We start from the raw sequence: 10,742 nt of genomic DNA on the forward strand, positions 1-10,742 counted from the left end.
TACATCATAACTACATAACAACTGATACAGATAGAGACCCAGCCCCAGGGTTCAGAGGGTACACACATAACTGACAAGCTGGCACACATACACTTCATAAGGTGACTGACAGAGTGACATATATACAAAAATGATTGGCAGGTGGGCACACATACAGTGGATATGTGAAAGGGACATGTGGCAGCACTGACACAAATGGAGCAAACAGAACAGAGTTACATTCCTCCCTCAACCAGGCCGGGGAAAACACGCCACCCAGGGGAGGGGTCAGAGGTCACACAAGAAGTACCCGACCAGAGCCTTGCGGTTGGCTGACGTTTATAAGACAAACACTTCATACTGTAATGAGAGACAGAGAGGGTGAGAGAAAGGGGGAAAGAGAGAGAGAGATTGTTGGGGGGATCCATCTTTGATACTGTAGATGGATCTCTGCTCTTCCTACTGTTACAAACCAGTGGCATGTCAAAGTATCTAAGCGGCTCAGTATGTCCCACATCCCTACTACTGCTTTATTACACACAGAATGTCTGGAGTACACACACACACACTGTTAGATTACACACCAAATGTCTGGGTTATACTGTATTACTACTGTTAGATTACACACCAAATGTCTGGGTTATACTGTATTACTACTGTTAGATTACACACCAAATGTCTGGGTTATACTGTATTACTACTGTTAGATTACACACCAAATGTCTGGGTTATACTGTATTACTACTGTTTGATTACACACACAATGTCTGAAGCTCGCCATTACTGACAGGGACCGATGTGTGTGTATAAGTCACAATGTGTGTGTAAGACTTGTGAGATTAAACACTGTGTCTGGAGAGACAGAAACAACACTCTGTCCACCCACCCACCAGAGAATAAATATAACCAAAGATCAGAGAGAGAGAGAGAGAGACAGAGAGAGAGAGAGTCAGCAAACACAGACTTCAGACAGTAGCATCTGTCCATCCATACTGTCACCTATGATGTCATTCTGTCTTTGATCTTTTAGAGGGAATGGTCATCAACAACAAACTCCACCATAATAGGAGCTTCCATCAAATAAAGAACATTTGTGATACCAAATAGAATGAACCATGACGTGTGTGCCTGTGTGTGTGTGTGTGTGTGTGTGTGTGTGTGTGTGTGTGTGTGTGTGTGAGTGTGTGTGTGTGTGGCCTAGAAAACTTTGGGAAGATGGTCCAATCTATTGTCACCTTTCCTTACCACCTCTCCTCTATTTGTTGGTGTCTCACTAAGCTATTTATGAAACCTTCTAGGTAACAAGCATACACTCTTCTCTCCAAAATAAACCACTGTAAACTATTAATATATATTAGCCAACACACATATAAACATACATACACAAACATATGGATTTCTTATACATGGTGTAAAATGTTACAATGGAGCCTGTGTGTGCATATGCGTGTGTGTGCGTTTTTCATATTGCGCAAATGTCACAATGTGCTATATGAGTAGACATGGAGATCAGGTGTTGTGTATTTTATACAGAACTGGTGAGAAAATAAAGCTTCAGCCTGAGCAGGTCTGACCTAAACAGTAAATATATATATTGGGCATATTTCATAACTATGGACAGCAGTTTTTCTGATCATGTGACTCTGACCAGACCATGAGTTATAACTAGGGCAGTTTTTTTTTTATGACTCGCTCTTTGCGAGAGGGAGGGAATCTAATTTGATTGGTCCTCAACTCACGGCTCAAACACTTAATTCAGTTTAAGTGGAGTTAGCCCTGAGTTAGCCTGCCCTGGAGCAGGTTAGTTCTGAAGGATTCGTTGCCATAGAAATTGACCTGGCTAAAAGGTGAGCCACTTTCGTGACACCGGTTATCCCGAGTTGAACTCCGAGTTGACCAAAGTTAGCTGGCTAACTCCTCTATGTAGATTGGTAGTACACCATTCTGGGCATTGCACTGGGAGCATCTTTTCTGCCTCCTCACTACTTCACCGCAACGGTCTCCCTAACAATTGGAAATCAAATATCAATTGAGGTGGAATTGAGTCCACCTTCTAATGATGTGCCATATCCGCACTCACGTACCAGAGGTAAATCACACTACTGTCCAACACTTCACCTCAATTTGGACCCCCACCCCATCCCCCCAACCTGCCCTTCACCTTCATACCAGCCCCCCGACGTGTCCGTTTAGGCTGCCGTTGCTACAAAAAGCACTGTCGTTTAACGGAACACATATTAGGACAGATACACATGTTTAAGCGGACAGGCAGTACAGTTGACCGCAGGACATGGGACCCATAGCTCGATACGGTTCACACACAGATGGAACAAATATTCCTAGAGTTCCTTCCATGACCATGTCCCAGTTTTTGAAAGCCAAGTCAACAAACAGATCACCGACCATTTCGAATCCCACCGTACCTTCTCCGCTATGCAATCCGGTTTCCGAGCTGGTCATGGGTGCACTTCAGCCACGCTCAAGGTCCTAAATGATATTATAACCGCGATCGATAATAGACAGTACTGTGCAGCCGTTTTCATTGACCTGGCCAAGGCTTTCGACTCTGTCAACCACCGCATTCTTATTGGCAGACTAAATAGCCTTGGTTTCTCAAATGACTGCCTCGCCTGGTTCACCAACTACTTCTCAGATAGAGTTCAATGTGTCAAATCGGAGGGCCTGTTGTCTGGACCTATGGCAGTCTCTATGGGGGTGCCACAGGGTTCAATTTTTGGGCCAACTCTTTTCTCTGTGTATATCAATGACGTCGCTCTTGCTGCTGGTGACTCTCAGATCCACCTCTACGCAGACGACACCATTTTGTATACATCTGGCCCTTCATTGGACACTGTGTTAACAAACCTCCAAACGAGCTTCAATTCCATACAACACTCCTTCAGTAGCCTCCAACTGCTCTTAAACACTAGTAAAACTAAATGCATGCTCTTCAACCGAACGCTGCTTGCACCCGCCCACCCGACTAGAATCACTACTCTAGACGGGTCTGACCTAGAGTACGTGGACAACTACAAATATCTAGGTGTCTGGTTAGACTGTAAACTCTCCTTCCAGACTCACATTAAGAATCTCCAATCCAAAGTTAAATCTAGAATCGGTTTCCTATTTCGCAACAAAGCCTCCTTCACTCATGCTGCCAAACATGCCCTCGTAAAACTGACTATCCTACCGATCCTTGACTTCGGCGATGTCATTTACAAAATAGCCTCCAACACTCTACTCAGCAAATTGGATGTTGTCTATCACAGTGCCATCCGTTTTGTCTCCAAAGCCCCATATAATACCCACCACTGTGACCTGTACGCTCTTGTTGGCTGGTCCTCACTACATATTCGTCGCCAAACCCACTGGCTCCAGGCCATCTATAAATCACTGCTAGGCAAATCCCCGCCTTATCTTAGCTCATTGGTCACCATAGCAACACCCACCCGTAGTCTGCGCTCCAGCGGGTATATCTCACTGGTCATCCCCAAAGCCAACACCTCCTTTGGCCGCAATTCCTTCCAGTTCTCTGCTGCCAATGACTGGAACAAATTGCAAAAATCTCTGAAGCTGGAGACACTTATCTCCCTCACTAACTTTAAGCATCAGTTGTCAGAGCACCTTACCGATCACTGCACCTGTACACAGCCCATCTGAAATTAGCCCGCCCAACTACCTCATCCCTATATTGTTATTTATTTTGCTCATTTGTACCCCAGTATCTCTATTTGCACATCATCTCTTGCACATCATTCCAGTGTTAATACTAAATTGTAATTATTTTGCACTATAGCCTATTTTATTGCCTTACCTCCATAACTTGCTAAATTTGCACACTGTATATTAATTGTATTTCTGTTGTATTTTTGATTTTGTTTTGTTTTACCCCATATGTAACTCTGTGTTGTTGTTTTTATCGCACTGCTTTGCTTTATCTTGGCCAGGTCGCAGTTGTAAATGAGAACTTGTTCTCAACTGGTTTACCTGGTTAAATAAAGGTGAAATAAAAATAAAAAAATAAAATACTGTACAGAAAAAACATGTCTGTCTAATGTTAATATTTCTGTCTCAACATGTATGTCTCCACAAAGGCCATGTGTGAATGTCTTATGTGTGTCTGCCCATGCACTAATGTTTGTGTGTGTGCAGTCTTCCCCCTCTGTGTAGTACACTGGTGTCTGTGCATAGATGTGTGTGTGTGTGTGTGAGTGTGTGTGTGTGTGTGTGTGTGTGTGTGTGTGTGTGTGTGTGTGTGTGTGTGTGTGTGTGTGTGTGTGTGTGTGTGTGTGTGTGTGTGTGTGTGTGTGTGTGTGTGTGTGTGTGAATGGGCCCTTTGTCCTGTTGTTTAGCTGTGTGTGTTCCCCTGTGCAGATGGGAGGCGAGCTGAGGCAGAATGGCACCCCTCATTTAAAGTCCCAGATTTGGAGATCTGCTGCTTGTTTTTCAGTCACCAGGGAAAAAGGCTGCGTCTCCCAAGGTTCTGGGCCACATGGGGGCTCCAAAGAAACAGACAAACATCTGTACAGTCTGTGTATGTGTGTCCTCCATGTGCAGTGTTTTTTTGTGTGTGTCTCCTTCTTGTGCAGTTTGAGTGTATTTTGCATGTGCAATGTGTGTGTGTCTGTGTTTTCTGTGACCCCATGTGGCCGTATGCAGTGTGTGTGTGTGTGTGTCTGTAAGCCCCAAACATCCCAGCAGAGCATGGTACATTATGGACGAGATGGTTAACAGTTGGAGAGCGTCAGACCACCGGCCAAGGTCCACCATTAGAAGCTGGGTGGCTTCACCAAGACTGACTCAGCATGGAGCAGACGTTTATTTATGGAACAAAAATATAACATACAGTACCAGTCAAAAGATTGAACACACCTACTCATTCAAGGGATCTTCTTTATTTTTTACTATTTTCTACATTGTAGAATAATAGTGAAGACATCAAAACTATGAAATAACACATATGGAATCATGTAGTAACCAAATCAGAATATATTTTATATTTGAGATTCTTCAAAGTAGCCACCCTTTGCCTTGATGTCAGCTTTGCACACTCTTGGCATTCTCTCAACAAGCTTCATGAGGTAGTCACCTGGAATGCATTTCAATTAACAGGTGTGCCTTGTTAAATGTGAATTTATGGAATTTCTTTCCTTCTTAATGCGTTTGAGCCAATCAGTTGTGTTGTGACAAGCTAGGGGTGGTATACAGAAGATAGCCCTATTTGGTAAAACACCAAGTCCATATTATGGCAAGAACAGATCAAATAAGCAAAGAGAAATGACAGTCCATCATTACTTTAAGACATGAAGGTCAGTCAATCTGAAAAATGTCAAGAACTTTGAAAGTTTCTTCAAGTGCAGTTGCAAAAACCATCAAGCGCTATGATGAAACTGGCTCTCATGAGGACGCCACAGGAAAGGAAGACCCAGAGTTACCTCTGCTGCAGAGGATAAGTTCATTAGAGTTACCAGCCTCAGAAATTGTAGCCCAAATAAAAACTTCACAGTTCAAGTAACAGACACATCTCACTGCTCAGAGGAGACTGCGTGAATCAGGCCTTCATAGTTGAATTGCTGCAAATAAACCACTACTAAAGGACACCAATAATGAGAAGAGACTTGCTTGGGTCAAGAAACACGAGCAATGGACATTAGACCGGTGGAAATCTGTCCTTTGGTCTGATGAGTCCAAATTTGAGATTTTTGGTTTCAACCGCCGTGTCTTTGTGAGACGCAGAGTAGGTGAATGGATGTTCTCTGCATGTGTGGTTCCCACCGTGAAGCATGGAGGAGGAGGTGTGATGTGTGGGGGTGCTTTGCTGGTGACACTGTCTGTGATTTATTTAGAATTCAAGGTACACTTAACCAGCATGGCTACCACAGCATTCTGCAGCGATACGCCATCCCATCTGGTTTGTGCTTAGTGGGACTATAATTTGTTTTTTAACAGGACAATGACCCAACACACCTCCAGGCTGTGTAAGGGCTATTTGACCAAGAAGGAGAGTGATGGAGTGCTGCATCAGATGACCTGGCATCCGCAATCACCCGACCTTAACCCAATTGAGATGGTTTGGGATGAGTTGGACCTCAGAGTGAAGGAAAAGCAGCCAACAAGTGCTCAGCATATGTGGGAACTCCTTCAAGACTGTTGGAAAAGCATTCCAGGTGAAGCTGGTTGAGAGAATGCCAAGTGTATGCAAAGCTGTCATCAAGGCAAAGGGTGGCTACTTTGAAGAATCTAAAATGTAAAATCAATTTTGATTTGTGTAACACTTCTTTGGTTACTACATGATTCCATATGTGTTATTTCATAGTTTTGATGTCTACAATTGTAGATACACAATGTACAATGATGTACAATGTAGAAAATAGTAAAAATAAAGAAAAACCCTTGAATGAGTAGGTGTGTCCAAACTGTTGACTGGTACTGTACATGTAGCTTGGGGTAGCTATACTCCCACCCCCAAAACCCCCACCATAACCCCTCACTGCACCCCTATACCCCCAATAAGTCACTGTGACGGTGGTCTGGAAGGCTTGTGCGCACGCACACACACACACACATACACACACCCTTCTATGCACCTATGATAAAAGCTTCACCATTCACCTGCAAGCCTATCAAAGTAATACCCCTCCTGTTCCTGCCTCCACTGTACTTTACCTTCAAGGAATTTTTAAGCATTCTCTTTATACCAAACCCTGTTAGACTTGGATCATTTGACTTACCTCACTTGACAAGAGAGAGAGAGAGAGAGAGAGAGAGAGAGAGAGAGAGAGAGAGAGAGAGAGAGAGAGAGAGAGAGAGAGAGAGAGAGAGAGAGAGAGAGAGAGAGAGAGAGAGAGAGAGAGAGAGAGAGAGAGAGAGAGAGAGAGAGAGAGAGAGAGAGAGAGAGAGAGAGAGGTTAGAGGAATCACTGAATGTGCAGAGGGGAAAGGTTTGTTATTCAAGAGTTCATCTTCTGTACTAGACATATGTAGCTTTATACGTTTTCTCTCCCAGTATGTTCTGTATGTCTATAGTGACCTGAGTCTGCCAGCCAGGACAGAACACTCATATAAAGAGCTCTATACTGACACTAGCTGGGTGTAAACAGTACACCAGGCTGAACGTTGAATTCCAAAGACAGTGAATAGGTATAAGCCTACTTTTACTGTAAAACCAATATGATATCTATTTAATACCATATTTCAACACAAATTAAATAACCAAAAATAGATTTCTATCCAATGGAACGGTATTTGTGATTCAAAGGCGATGACTTGGGTCTTTTCAGCATAAATGGTGGATTGAAGACAAATTCTCCAGGTCATCAGAGCCTGTAGCTCTGACCCTCCAACTCACTTTCAGGACCTTCCAGAATGTACATTCTCTCTCTACAGGTCAGTGTGTTAGAATGTCTGTGGAAGACACCAACATTCCACAATTGTCTAGTCCACTGACTTCTCTGGAAAATTCTGCTCAGAACATTCTAATGTTGGAGGATTCTAACATTTCCGGGACATTCATCTAATTGGTCAGAGATGTTTAGGTTCTTTATTACCCAATTCTCATATTATTCAATTTACATGAGTAGCCTATGGCCTACAATAGAAGCTCTAATATGTGTCTTTTTTTCTAGCTACAGTCATCTGCTACAGTCTACAGTCCTTGAGGGCCACAGTCTTGCTGGGTTTCCTCTCTCCCTGACACTAAACTGATTAATTAAATGTGATGTGGCTCTCAACAAATTGATCTGTGCACCCCTGCTCTCACTCCCATGTCATGTGTCTAATATATATGTGTGCAGTTACATGGCCTATGTTCACATCTCTCTGGGCTCTCCAGGGCTACTGTTGCTGGGTGTCTGTCTCCATCTTCCAGTAATGAGCCTGGCCTGTCCGACTGCTCCTTCCTACCAAACAGTCATCCATCTTAACAGTGATGTCATCAAACGGGGACCCTGCCAATCAAACATGAGCTCAAAGCGTGTGTTGACAGATTCCATTCCATCTCCCTCCTCCTTACCCTCAGAATCTTGACCAAGGGGGAGTAGCAGATTGAGGTGTAAACACTGGGGGTTTTATGGTTGTCTTTTGAAGTGTGAGGCAGAGAGAGGGTACAGTTGTGTTGTGTTGGTTCCTGGCTAGACTGAGTAAAAGAGAGAGACAGAGGGAGAGAGGAGAGAGAGAGTGGTGAGAGAGAGGGGGGAGATGGGGGTGAGAAGGGGAGAGAAAGAAAGAAAGAGAGAGCAAGAGAGAGAGAGAGAGAGAGAGAGAGACAGAGAGAGCGAGAGAGAGAGAGAGAGAGAGCGAGAGAGAGAGAGAGAGAGAGAGAGAGAGAGAGAGAGAGAGAGAGAGAGAGAGAGAGAGAGAGAGAGAGAGAGAGAGGTGACAGTACAGTAGTAAAAGAGGATTGATAATGGTAGGCTGCTAAAGAGCACGTTCTAGTGGTGTAACAGAGGACTAACATGTTGGAGCTGACCAAGCCCAATAGATATCCAAAGAACCACCAATCCAATGTTTTGGTCAATGTTTTTAGACATGGCTCTCCCAGTTTCCAGTTTACTCATCTGAGGAGCACAGAGACACACACCGATGTCCTTCAACCTCTCAGAGCCCTGCAAACACTCAGAGCCCTTGCCTTACTGAAGAGCTCAATGACTTTCAACGTGGCACTGTCATAGGATGCCATCTTTCCAACAAGACAGTTCGTCAAATTTCTGCCCTGCTAGAGCTGCCCCGGTCAACTGTAAATGCTGTTAGTGTGAAGTGGAAACGTCTAGGAGCAACAACGGCTCAGCCACAAAGTGCTAGGCCACACAAGCTCACAGAACGGGACCGGCGAGTGCTGAAGCGCGTAGCGCGTAAAAATCGTCTGTCATCGGTTGCAATACTCACTACCGAGTTCCAAACTGCCTCTGGAAGCAACGTCAGCACAATAACTGTTCGTCGGGAGCTTCATGAAATGGGTTTCCATGGCCGAACAGCGGCACACAAGCCTAAGATCACCATGCGCAATGCCAAGTGTCGGCTGGAGGGGTGTAAAGGTCTCCGCCATTGGATTCTGGAGCAGTGGAAACGCGTTCTCTGGAGTGATGAATCACGCTTCACCATCTGGCAGTCTGACGGATGAATCTGGGTTTGGCGGATGCCAGGAGAACGCTATCGGCCCCAATGCATAGTGCCAACTGTACAGTTTGGTGGAGGAGGAATAATGGTCTGGGGATGTTTTTCATGGTTCGGGCTAGGCCCCGTAGTTCCAGTGAAGGGAAATCTTAAAGCTACAGCATAATATGACATTCTAGACAATTCTGTGCTTCCAACTTTGTGGCATCAGTTTGGGGAAGGCCCTTTCCTGTTTCAGCATGACAATGCCCCTGTGCACAAAGCGAGGTCCATACAGAAATGGTTTGTTGAGATCGGTGTGGAAGAACTTGACTGGCCTACACAGAGCCCTGACCTCAACCCCATCGAACACCTTTGGGATGAATTGGAATGCCGACTGCGAGCCAGGCCTAATCGCCCAAATTCAGTGCCCGACCTCACTAATGTTCTTGTGGCTGAATGGAAGCAAGTCCCCGCAGCAATGTTCCAACATCTAGTGGAAAGTCTTCTCAGAAGAGTGGAGGCTGTTATAGCAGCAAAGGGGGGACCAACTTCATATTAATGCCCATGATTTTGGAATGAGACGTTCGACGAGCAGGTGTCCACATACTTTTGGTCATGTAGTGTATGTAGGACAGTGGTGTGCTGTGACCAGGGTAAGTTGAAGCAAGACAAATGAACCAAGGTGGGAGTAACATACAATAAGAGCACCACACATATCACCAAAACTACACGTGCACAATTTTGATAAGAGACACGAGGACTGGTATAGTCTTGTGGGTCTGTCCTTCCAAATCTTGTCTCCTTGACAACATTTACATTTTAGTCATTTAGCAGAAGCTATTGTCCAGAGCAATTAGGGTTAAGTGCATTGCTCAAGGGCATATCAACAGATTTTTCACCTAGTCGGCTCGAATCAGTGTTCTTTTGGCTACTGGCCTAATGCTCTTAACCACTACGCTACCTGCCGCCAACGTAAGAAGCCTGGGCTCCCGAGGCTAGGACAGGTACAACACAGTAGAACAGTGAGTCATGGAAGTTGCTATAGCTCTCTGTGTCCACTAATTGAAACCTAGTTCTGAGAGGTCTATTCAGTCCTGATCACAACAATACCCAAATTGACCACCAGAGAGCATTAGTGTCACAGCAAAGAGCAAAGGCAGCTAGTAGAAGCTACCCGTAGACCTTACCACTTTAGCCACAGATCTGATTACCCTGATCCTAACTTTACCATTAGGGGGGTGAAGTAATATATGAATCTATGTCAGTGGTTTAAAGCAACTTCAACTTACTCCTTTATTTCTATCCAGGGGGCAGAGGTCAACCTCTTAATCAGAAACATATTTCTGCTAGTTAGATCATTTGGAACATGTTGTATTACTTTTAGACAATGCATTTGGTCAATGTGAGAAGTTAGCTGGTTAGAGAGGAGGATTCAAGCCACTTTCCACTGCCTAGAAATTCCTGCAGGAGAACTGTTTTGCTGTCTGCTGCGTAACCAGCGTAACCCAGCCTTTTCCCAGGGCATCTACTGATAAGAACGCTCTAATAACACACATTACTGGAATTCCCCAAACTTTACGCACTAGAGAGAGAGAGAGAGAGAGAGAGAGAGAGAGAGGGGACATCATACACAATAATGAGACAATTCTGGGCCACTCCTCTACGTAGCAG

General features: G+C 44.5%; 1 protein-coding gene across 1 annotated transcript in view; it reads right to left on the reverse strand.

The window, feature by feature from the left end:
- col8a1a (collagen, type VIII, alpha 1a) overlaps window positions 1-10,742 on the reverse strand; it is a 77,249-nt gene that overhangs the window by 64,956 nt on the left and 1,551 nt on the right. The window lies entirely within an intron of this gene.

Source organism: Coregonus lavaretus (genome assembly GCF_964263955.1).
Source record: "Coregonus lavaretus genome assembly, chromosome: 5".
NCBI classification, from domain to species: Eukaryota; Metazoa; Chordata; class Actinopteri; order Salmoniformes; family Salmonidae; genus Coregonus; species Coregonus lavaretus.